This window comes from Schistocerca cancellata, chromosome 9, assembly GCF_023864275.1.
Source record: "Schistocerca cancellata isolate TAMUIC-IGC-003103 chromosome 9, iqSchCanc2.1, whole genome shotgun sequence".
Taxonomy (NCBI): Eukaryota; Metazoa; Arthropoda; class Insecta; order Orthoptera; family Acrididae; genus Schistocerca; species Schistocerca cancellata.
In genome coordinates, this window is record NC_064634.1 from 9,334,077 (window position 1) to 9,346,878 (window position 12,802).

The window sequence follows — 12,802 nt, forward strand, 5'->3', positions numbered from 1 at the left end:
GCGATCCACCCACCGGCTCGGCAGTTTATCCCTTGTAGCTATGGCCATGTCTATAAGACGTGCCTGCTGCAAGCGACAGCTGAATGCGTAAGTATATGCCATTTGTACAATGAGGTGACTGAAATCATGGGGTGGCCCCTAATATCGTTTCGGACCTCCTTTTGCCCGGCGTAGTGCACCAACCTGCAGAAATATTAAGCCATAACGTCTCTATAGCCACCTAAATTGCGTAAGTGTTGCCGGTACAGGATCATTCGCTCCAGTTGCCCAGAGTGCTCTCCAAACCAATGGCAAACAACTGACTTATGCTGCAGTCATCCATAAAAATTCCATCGTCGTTTGGGAACATGAGGTACGTGAATGACTGCAAACGGCCTCCAATTTTCCGAACGTACGCAGGAGCCAGTCCATTCCACGTCAACACAGCCCAGAACGTTATGAGGTCACCACCACTTTGTACAGTGACTTGTTGAGAAGTTGCGTCCATGGCTTCGTGTGGTCTGCGCCACACTCGAACCCTACTATCAACTCTTACCAACTTAAGTCGGGACTCATCTGACGAGGCCACGGTTTTAGAGTCGCCTAGGGTCCAACCGATACGGTCAAGAGCCCAGGACAGGCGGTGCAGGCGATGTCGGACTGTTGGCAAAACCACTCGCGTCGGTCGTCTGCCACCGTAGCCCATTAACACCAGTTTTCGTCGCACTGTCCTAAAGATACGTTTTTCGTACGTCCCACATTAATTTCTACGCTTTTTCTATACTCTTGCTTGTCTGTCAGCACTGACAACCCTAGCGATACGCCGTTGCTCTCGGTCGTTAAGTGAAGGCCGTCGGCCACTGCGTTTTTCTTGCTGAGAGGTAACGCCTGACATTAGGTATCATTGGCAGTATACTGACACTGTGGATCTACATCTACATCTACATGATTACTCTGCAATTCACATTTAAGTGATTGGCAGAGGGTTCATCGAACCACAATCATACTATCTCTCTACCATTCCACTCCCGAACAGCACTCGGGAAAGACGAACACCTAAACCTTTCTGTTCGAGCTCTGATTTCTCTTACTTTATTTTGATGCTAGTCCCCACCTATGTAGGTTGGGCTCAACAATATATTTTCGCATTCGGAAGAGAAAGTTGGTGACTGAAAATTCGTAAATAGATCTCGCTACGACGAAAAACGTCTTTGCTTTAATGACTTCCATCCCAACTCGCGTATCATACCTGCCACACTCTCTCCCCTATTACGTGATAATACAAAACGAGCTGTCCTTTTCTGCACCCTTTCGATGTCCTCCGTCAATCCCACCTGGTAAGGATCCCACACCGCGCAGCAATATTCTAACAGAGGACTAACGAGTGCAGTGTAAGCTGTCTCTTTAGTGGACTTGTTGCATCTTCTAAGTGTCCTGCCAATGAAACGCAACGTTTGGCTCGCCTTCCCCACAATATTATCTATGTGGTCTTTCCATCTGAAGTTGTTCGTAATTTTAACACCGAGGTACTTAGTTGAATTGACAGCCTCGAGAATTGTACTATTTATCGAGTAATCGAATTCCAACGGATTTCTTTTGGAACTCATGTGGATCACCTCACACTTTTCGTTATTTAGCGTCAACTGCCACCTGCCACACCATACAGCAACCTTTTCTAAATCGCTTTGCAACTGATACTGGTCTTCGAATGACCTTACTAGACGGTAAATTACAGCATCATCTGCGAACAAGCTAAGAGAACTGCTCAGATTGTCACCCAGGTCATTTATATAGATCAGGAACAGCAGAGGTCCCAGGACGCTTCCCTGCGGAACACCTGATATCACTTCAGTTTTACTCGATGATTTGCCATCTATTACTACGAACTGCGACCTTCCTGACAGGAAAGCACGAATCCAGTCGCACAACTGAGACGATACCCCATAGGCCCGCAGCTTGATTAGAAGTCGCTTGTGAGGAACGGTGTCAAAAGCTTTCCGGAAAACTAGAAATACGGAATCAACTTGAGATCCCTTGTCGATAGCGGCCATTACTTCGTGCGGATAAAGAGCTAGCTGCGTTGCAGAAGAACGATGTTTTCTGAAACTATGCTGATTGTGTATCAATAGATCGTTCCCTTCGTGGTGATTCATAATGTTTGAATACAGTATATGCTCCAAAAGCCTACTGCAAACCGACGTCAATGATATAGGTCTGTAGTTGGCTGGATTACTCCTACTACCCTTCTTAAACATTGGTGCGACCTGCGCAATTTTCCAATCTGTAGGTACAGATCTATCGGTGAGCGAGCGGTTGTATATGATTGGTAAGTAGGGAGCTATTGTATCAGCGTAATCTGAAAGGAACCTAATCGGTATACAAGCTGGACCTGAAGACTTGCCCGTATCAAGCGATTGGAGTTGCTTCGCAACCCCTAAGGTATCTACTTCTAAGAAACTGATGTTACAGGCTGTTCGTGTTTAAAATTCTGGAATATTCCATTCGTCTTCCCTGGTGAAGGAATTTCGGAAAACTGCGTTCAATAACTCCGCTTTAGCGGCACAGTCGTCGGTAACAGTACCATCGGCACTGCGCAGCGAAGGTATTGACTGCGTCCTGCCGCTTGTGTACTTTACATACGACCAGAATTTCTTCGGATTTTCTACCAAACTTCGAGACAATGTTTCGTTGTGGAACCTATTAAAGGCATCTCGCATTGAAGTCCGTGCCAAATTTCGCGCGTCTGTAAATTTTAGCCGATCTTTGGGATTTCGCGTTCTTCTGAACTTTGCATGCTTTTTCCGTTGCCTCTGCAACAGCGTTCGGATCTTGCCATATTAAATTCCCTAACGGTTTCCGAAATGAAATATCAAAAATGGTACAAATGGCTCTAAGCACTATGGGACAATATCTGAGGTCATCAGTCCCCTAGAACTTAGAACTAGTTAAACCTAACTAACCTAAGGACATCACACACATACACGCCCGAGGCAGGATTCGAACTTGCGACAGTAGCAGCAGCGCGGTTACGGACTGAAGCGCCTAGAACCGCTCGACCACAGCGGCCGGCAAATGAAATATCCCATGCGTCTAGGCCCAGCTATCGCTCCGCATTCAAAGTCTGCTAATTCCCGTCGTGCGACCATAATAACGCCGAAAACTTTTTCGCATGAATCACATGTGTACAAATGGTGGCTGCGTCAGTGCACTGCCCTTTTATAATTTGTGTACGCGATACTACCGCCATCTGTTTGTGAGTATATCGCTATCCCATGAATTTTGTCACCTCAGTGTGATACGGTCAGATATTTATGAGATCACATGTGACCCTGGCAAAGGAATGTTTCACAAGCTGCGACATCGTCGCGAAAAAACACAGTGACTCGTATACGTAATAAGTTTCCTTTAATTTACGTCCATGGTCACAATCTCTTCTGTTTAACGGATTACCGGTTTCGGTCTGTAATGACCATCATCAGATCTGCAGCAAAAATGGGAAAAATATTAATACCCTCGCAAACTGTATACAGCTTAAGAACAATACATAGAGCATATTGAAAAGTAGTACTGACAAAATGTACATTTGTGCGCTTTAAATGTGGAGAGGCATACCTGTCTCATAATAACAAAGTCCTAATGCACTGCAGCCATAGTGGCATAGTCAACTGTTAAATGCGGAATCACCACCAGCATCGTCAAATACATATAAATCACATCACATGCTCGAGTCATGTTGTCAGTGAAACTTTACTGTTTAAAACAAGCTGCCGTACAGCAGCTTTTTACAAGTGTAACACTTTTTATACTTGAGAGGCACCCACATGCCTTGCTCATACTATGGCATCAAGCAGTCAGGCCTGCAAGATGAGTGGTCTGCCAAGCGAGTGGATTCATTCTTATTTATCGAGTAACATGAACTCTCGTACTCACCATCAGGTTACAAATTATCCTCCTGTATGAATAATACGCAACGGAAACACGCATCTGACTATGAGTAATTTACAGAACTCTGACTGTACACTACGCACTGGCAATACCACGTTTTCTTTCCTTTTTTATTTAACGGCTTTTGTCTACACGCGGCCACCGCACTGAATATGGATGGCACACACATCATAAATTCGGGACATTATGGCAACATACAATTCAATGGAAAAGTCCACCAATCTTTTTCTTTTCACTATCTTATTTATTCCGATAAATTCTCTAACCTAAACACATAAATTCTATAACCTACAACAATGACACATGATAAATTCCGCCCATTGGGCATGACGTTACATTGGTGAATCTCTATATTATGGTCTCGTAATTATTTAACGCTACAGTGCACTTTCTGGATAGGATGGTGGATCTTTTATTATACCTCACTCTTCGACTCTCACAATCATCATCACGAAACTTTCCTCCAGACCGAGCGGTACAGAAGGAACAAGCATAACCCACTAATCTTTTGAAACAACCTCGCTACTCTCCCATGCAAACCACACATACCCAAATTACATGACATACACCACACTACAATACGAAATACAAGACAGTGAATAGTCACAACATTATCACTTTCAGCTTTCCCACTTCAATTAATATTTATCCCAGTTTCACACGACACTGCCCCACTTTGTAATTCTACTTTCCTACTATGAACTCTGGAGATATATGCACGTCTTCCTGTGCAATGCAAGCCATGTGGCGTTGCTGGATAGACGGCCGACTCACCTTGCTTCTCTCTCAGAGTTTGAATCTAGCGTCACACGGATTCATATCATGCAAAGTAATATTAAGAACATTCATCACACACGCGAGTCCTCAACTGATACCATGGACGAGTACTTCTCTTTATCTTTTGTCTCATACACAGTTTGAGACTCACACAGTACTCACCACGTGGAAGTACTCGTCTCTAATTTCAAGTCCTGCACACGCCATTTCTTAAATATTTCAACTTGTGGTACACACGCTATTTCTTAAATATTTCAACTTATTGTACACACGCTAGTGATTCAGCTTAACTTAAGCACACGGAAGTATTTCAACTTATTGCTACACGTGGTTTCATTGTGACCGTTGGTCACTTCCGAAGATTACTACAATCCCATTAATATTACCTGCCTGACATTTAATTCTCCCCACAAAAGTTCCTGAAATAGAGAAATTATTATTTCAAACTACTCTTAAATATTCCACATGCATACCATGCCTCCACTCTTTCGTCATTACGGAGCACAACTAAAAGAGGTGTTAACAGCACAGGATCCAGCGGCAGAGTGCCGAAACATGGCCGTTCTCCAGGTCATCTCCCATCTCTGTCGAGGTGGGGGAAGCACCTTACTACCCTATTGGTCAGCCACATTTCAGGCGCTCAAAGCTCTGGTAAATTTCATCTCTTTGGTTCCACCAAAGGTGGCCAAAGGATCGACTCAAAGATGATCATATATTCACATTCACTATCTGCGGTTAGCAGACGACCATACATTCATTCATTTCAAAAGATCTCACCAAACTGGATGTAGGGATTTACTTTGTGGGAGTGCACATATGATAAATTAAATAAATAAATTGTCATTCTTTCCTACACTGGTATCCGGCTTCGCTGTACTAATTGAAATTGAGTTATTTTACAAAAAAAATGTGTTGTTCTGACAAAAATAATGAAGTATGTTGTACCTATTTTCAATGTCGGGCGGTACTGTACCCTTTCATACTTTATAAGCTTATTACAGACTTTAACTATTGTATCCCCTTTTAATTTTCACTGTTTCAATTAATTATTGAAAACTAGCAAATGCTGACATTAGCCACATCTGGTCAACTTACTACACAAACATCTTGTTGCTACTGTACGGCAACTTCTTTTAAACAGTAGTTTCACTGATAAGATGACTCGTGCATGTGATGTGATTTATATGCATTTGACGATGCTGGTGCTGATTCCGCATTTAACAGTTGACTATGCCACTATGGCTGCAGTGCATTAGGACTTTGTTTTTATGAGACAGGTATGCCTCTCCACATTTAAAGCGCACAAATGTAAATGTTGTCAGTACTACTTTTCAATATGCTCTATGTATTGTTCTTAAGCTGTATACAGTTTGCGAGTATATTTATATTTTTCCCATTTTTGCTGCAGATCTGATGATGGTCATTACAGACCGAAACCGGTAATCTGTTAAAGAGAAAAGATTGTGACCATAGACGTAAATTAAAGGAAACTTAAAGGGATGTTTGTTAGTGAGAAAACGTTTAGAACTTCCAGGATAAAATTCATAACTTGAACTGAAAATAAAATTATTATTGTTTTACACGTACTACGTCATTTGTAGTCCGTTAAAAAAACCGTACATAAGAATAATACCAAGTGGGGTTTGTAAGCAGCAGGTAGAATTTTCTTACCAATTTTAGTTTTACATGAAATCCTGTACTTTAATCTACTTTTCTGCGTAATTCCCAGCAATATTCGGCGTGTTTACGTTTGTTTGCGAGTATCTGAAATGTCTGCTCCGGTTGAGAATACCGCCAACTGCGAAATACCCGCTGTGATTTGTTTTCTTAGGGCTAAAGGCGTGAATGCGGCCGAGGTTTATCGTCAGATCTGTGAATCGTATGGAAAAAAAAAAAAAAACATTTTGATCGATGAGATGGCACGGTAATGGCCGTACGAATGTGCATGATGAGGAACGAAGAGGCGGACTTTGTCATTACTGGCAATTTGCTGCAGAAATTTGATGAAGATTTTGTCGAGCGCTTTTTTCAGGTCGACAAATTCTATGAACTTGTCTTATTTTTCTTTAGTCTTGCTTCCATTATCTACTGCAACGTCATAATTGTCTCTGGTGCAACTACCTTTCCCAAAACCAAATTGCTCGTCCTCTAACACATCCTCAATTCTCTTTTACGTTCTTCTGTATACTATTCTTGTCAGCAGCTTCGGATGCATGAGATGTCAACCTGACTGTGCCACAATTCTCGCACTTGTCAGCGCTTGCAGTTTTCTGGATTGTGTGGATGACATTTTTCCGAAAGTTAGATGGTATATCATCAGACTCAAACATTCTGTACACTAACGAGAATAGTCGTTTTGTTGCCGCTTCTCCCAAGTATTTAAGAAATTCTGATGGGCTGTTATCTATCCCTTCTCCCTTATTTATTTTAAGTCTTCTAGAGCTCTTTCAAATTCTGTTTCTATCATTGGATCCCTATCTCTTATCTACCGACTCCTGTTTCTTCTTCTATCACGTAATCGGGCAAGTCATCTTCCTCACAGAGGCTTCCATGTACTCCTTCCATCCATCCGGTCTCTCCAGTGCATTTAACAGTGGTATCCCCACTGCACTCTTAGTGTTACCGCCCTTGCTTTTAGTTTCGGCGAAAGTTCTTTTGACTCTCCTATATGCTGATCCAATCCTTCCGACAATCATTTCATTTTATACTTCTTCACATTTGCCTTGTACCCATTTCATTCCAATGGCTTATATTCTTATATTCTTGAATTTCCTTGAACACACTTGTACGTTCTTGTTTAATCGATCAGCTGAAGTATTTCTTCTGTCACCCATCGTTTCTTCGCAGTTACCTTCCTTGTACCTATGTTTTTCTTTTCGACTTTTGTGACTCTCCTTCTCAGAGATGCCTATTTCTCTTCAACTGAACTCCCTACTGATCTATTCCTTATTGCATTATCTATAGTATCAGAGAATTTCACATGTACCTCTTTATTCCTTGGTACTTCCGTATCCCACTTCTTTGCGCATTGATTCTTCCTGACTAGTCTCTTAAACTTCAGTTTACTCTTCATCACTACTAAATTGTGATCTGAATCTGGTCCAGGGTACGCCTTACAATCCAATATCTGATTTGGGAATCTCGCCTGACCTTGACATAATCTAACAGAAATCCTAACGTATCTTCCGGCCTTTTCCACGTATATCTGCTCCTCTTGTGACGTTGTTACAGGCATAATAAAACAGCAAAAGGCCCGTTGAAGACCTCCCTAGCCCCCTTCCCCCTGTTGAGCAACACTGTCGGTGCCACCTGCACACCTTTGTTGAATACTTTTAAAATTTACCTGCACGGAATCAATGAACGATCGTATTTCATTGATGGGCAAGATTCTGCCGCTGACCTGCAAGTCATTTTCAGTTGACGCCACATTGGCCGATTTGCGTATCGATGATGATGATCAAACGATGATACGGATAACACAAGGCCCTGAGTGGAGGAAATCTCTGACGAGGCCAGAAATTGGACCCGGACCTGCTGCACGTCAGTCAGATGCACTGAACACTCAGCTAAGAGGGTGGGCACCTGTACAGAAATAGCCCATAGTGGATTCCTGGGAATCTGCAGGTAGGCACCTCTGGAGACCCTTCAGACTCCACGGCCAGCAAGCAGGTGACAGACCAGCAACATAGCGCCACTCAGATGAAGTGAGTTGAGGTGTTGGCTGCCTGCAGGCGCCGGGAAATCCATCATAGATGGTCTCTGTGCAGGTGCTCAACAAAGGGATGCAGGAGACATTGAGGGTGTTGCTGAACTGGTTTTTTTTGAAGGAACCCTTTGCCATTTTATTCATACATGTGTCAGTGCGACAAGCCTCCAATCGTGGTGTCACAGGAGCGCTCAAGAAGTATTGACACCCTTTGCTGTTTCAGATCACGTTCCGATTTCGTCGAATGGTTTTGAACAGTCGCCAGTGGTTCCTGCTGATACACCACAGCAAAAATTGAGGTTAGACTACAGTTCTAAGGGTCACAATCGCGTTCAATGGGGTTGCAGGTCGACAATGCCCTTAGAGGAAGGTTGAATCGTCTGGGGTATCAACAGTATGAAATGATGTCGTTATGTCGCTCTTCACAATTCGAACTGTCGTTTTAGACCATGGAATGATTGGGAATCGACGCCCTAAAGGTCTTCCCATGAACTATTGTAGAGTGGAATAGGAAATTGACGAAGTGACTGGTGATACATGAAGTACCCTTTGCCACTCTCTGTAAATTGGCTTGTGGAATCCTGGAAATTGAAATAAGAACGCCGTGAATTCATTGTCCCAGGAAGGGGAAACTTTATTGGCACATTCCTGGGGTCAGATACATCACATGATCACACTGACAGAACCACAGGCACATAGACACAGGCAACAGAGCATGCACAATGTCGGCACTAGTACAGTGTATATCCACCTTTCGCAGCAATGCAGGCTGCTATTCTCCCATGGAGACGATCGTAGAGATGCTGGATGTAGTCCTGTGGAACGGCTTGCCATGCCATTTCCACCTGGCGCCTCAGTTGGACCAGCGTTTGTGCTGGACGTGCAGACCGCGTGAGACGACGCTTCATCCAGTCCCAAACATGCTCAATGGGGGACAGATCCGGAGATCTTGCTGGCCAGGGTAGTTGACTTACACCTTCTAGAGCACGTTGGGTGGCACGGGATACATGCGGACGTGCATTGCCCTGTTGGAACAGCAAGTTCCCTTGCCGGTCTAGGAATGGTAGAACGATGGGTTCGATGACGGTTTGGATGTACCGTGCACTATTCAGTGTCCCCTCGACGATCACCAGTGGTGTACGGCCAGTGTAGGAGATCGCTCCCCACACCATGATGCCGGGTGTTGGCCCTGTGTGCCTCGGTCGTATGCAGTCCTGATTGTGGCACTCACCTGCACGGCGCCAAACACGCATACGACCATCATTGGCACCAAGGCAGAAGCGACTCTCATCGCTGAAGACGACACGTCTCCATTCGTCCCTCCATTCACGCCTGTCGCGACACCACTGGAGGCGGGCTGCACGATGTTGGGGCGTGAGCGGAAGACGGCCTAACGGTGTGCGGGACCGTAGCCCAGCTTCATGGAGACGGTTGCGAATGGTCCTCGCCGATACCCCAGGAGCAACAGTGTCCCTAATTTGCTGGGAAGTGGCGGTGCGGTCCCCTACGGCACTGCGTAGGATCCTACGGTCTTGGCGTGCATCCGTGCGTCGCTGCGGGCCGGTCCCAGGTCGACGGGCACGTGCACCTTCCGCCGACCACTGGCGACGACATCGATGTACTGTGGAGACCTCACGCCCCACGTGTTGAGCAATTCGGCGGTACGTCCACCCGGCCTCCCGCATGCCCACTATACGCCCTCGCTCAAAGTCCGTCAACTGCACATACGGTTCACGTCCACGCTGTCGCGGCATGCTACCAGTGTTAAAGACTGCGATGGAGCTCCGTATGCCACGGCAAACTGGCTGACACTGACGGCGGCGGTGCACAAATGCTGCTCAGCTAGCGCCATTCGACGGCCAACACCGCGGTTCCTGGTGTGTCCGCTGTGCCGTGCGTGTGATCATTGCTTGTACAACCCTCCCGCAGTGTCCGGAGCAAGTATGGTGGGTCTGACACACCGGTGTCAGTGTGTTCTTTTTTCCATTTCCAGGAGTGTATATATTCAGTGCAACGGTGTTTTACATTGCTGGGAAAAATAAATAGTGCAGCTGGAAAGATCTTGATCTGACGAAAGCATGTGCCACCTTAGGGATTGGAGATGTGTTCGTAATGGTTTCAATGTCGTCCGCCAACAGATAGCGAATCGGCGTAGCTACCAGAGCGCCGTCTGTGTCTACTGTTCAACAGGGAACTATCGCAGGCAGGAGGCTCAATGAGATGCAGACGTGTGAAGCAAGCGGGCAATTATACCACAGAGATGCACTCGTGCTTCCTACAGACGGGAGCGAGTTTAAAAGGAGTCACTCTTTGACATTTCGAGTGGCGGGATGGGCCTTTAGATGATTTTCCATCCAAGTTGGACGTGCTGTGTCGTCTGTGCAACGGTGCTGGTGTCAGCGGTCACGTGAACATTCTGTCACACACAGACGCCCGCGAGGATCGTCTTATTGTAAGGGTACCATCGGCAGACCACACAGCTATCACACCACAGATGACTTGTGAACTCTGACGAGTCATCACGAACTGTTGCTATCTGGTTATTAGCAGTGGGAATACGGGCACGCACACCCCTAGCCCGTCTTCCACTCACGCCACAGCATCGACGTGCACGGCTGGACAGGTGGCGTTACAGGGTGACTGCGGAGATGGAGCGACACGTCGTGGTCTTCAGCGATGAAAGGAGGTTCTGCACGCATGCAGTGATGCTCATTTACCCGTGAGGTGCAGACCTGGCGAACGCTGTCCCGCATTGATTGCATTCGCCCAAGGAACAGTGGCGCCACGCCAGGCGTTATGGTCTGGGGTGCGGAAAGCTACGATTCTGGTTCACCTTTGGTGTCCTGGAGGCGATGCTAACCGGTGCTCGGTGCTTGCAGAACGTTCTTGGACCCGTTCCTTTGCCGTTCTAGCAAAAGGAAGGTGACGTCTTGTTCCAGCAGGATGATGCTCGGCCACACACCGCACCGGCCGGGGTGGCCGAGCGGTTCTAGGCGCTACAGTCTGAAACCTGCCTCGAATCCTGCCTCGGCCATGGATGTGTGTGACGTCCTTAGGTTGGTTAGGTTTAAGTAGTTCTAGGGGACTGATGACCTCAGAAGTTAAGTCCCATAGTACTCAGAGCCATTTGAACCATCTGAAGCACACAGCGTTCGTTCACTAGTGATACTCGACTTGCTCTGCAAGACGTGCACCAAAATCGCTGGCCTGCACGATTTCCGCACTTATATGTATATGGTGTCTGTTCTTTCGGACATGTCCAAAAGAACAGACACCATGTCCATATAAGTGTATCGTTCTGGCAATACCGGCCACGACCTTCTTCTTCTGCGCGGATGCGCAGTGTGTTGGGGTGGGACACTACGAATGTAATGTGTGGACATACGAGGTGAGAATGTGGATCTTGCGGGAGGCGTGCTGCAGTCGCACTATGCTCTGTGCCCTCGGCGGCTCAGATGGATGCCGGCACGGTAGCTCAGCGTGTTCGGTCAGAGAGCCGGTTGGCTTCTGTAATAAAAAAAAAAAAAAAAACTGAGTGGAAGGATCAACAAACGAACTTGAACGGATGTCACTGTGACGTCCGCAACGACCAAACACAACGAAAAAAATGCAAAAAAAAAAAAAAGATGGATAGAGCGTCTGCCACGTAAGCATCAGATCCAGGGTTCAAGTCCCGGTCGGGGCACACATTTTCACCTGTTAAAGGAATAAAAGGGAGATAGTGTTAATACTTTCATCCTTCTTTACCTCCTCTGCATTACTGCAGATAACGTGTCACTGAGCACATTTGTACTGTGCATGCAGTACACGTGAGGTGCCTAGTTGTTTCGACTGCCCTGGGTGAAATACATAAGTTTTTGTACACTTCACTAACCTGCTGTCTTCGTGATGATGATGTCCCCAGCGCAGAAAACAGCACGCAGGTCGTGGATTCTTTTTCTTGAGGCTGAAATTAACTTCGCAAGGAACTGCTGCTACGAATAAACTATAGCACATTCGGGATGCCACTCGCGTTTTTATTGATATACACACGAGAAACTATTCTTGATCGCAACGTATTGAACATATCTTGCCACAGTCATTATATGTGGCTAAAATAACAGGAAATACATCCTGCCACAGACAACATGTCTGTCTACTGGAACCGTCAGAACTGGAGAAAAAAATTACACGAATCAAATACTACTGTTACAGACAACAATTCTGTACCTAGCGACGGTCGGAACTGTAGTAAATAAAATTGCACGAAACAAATACTGCTATAACAGACAACATGTCTGTCTACTGGAACGGTCAGAACTGGAGAGCCGGACTGCCCGAGACACTTCGCGCGCCGAGCCAGCAAGGCGCGACCCGAACGCCACCGAAGTGCATCGGCAGTAATATCGTTCAGTC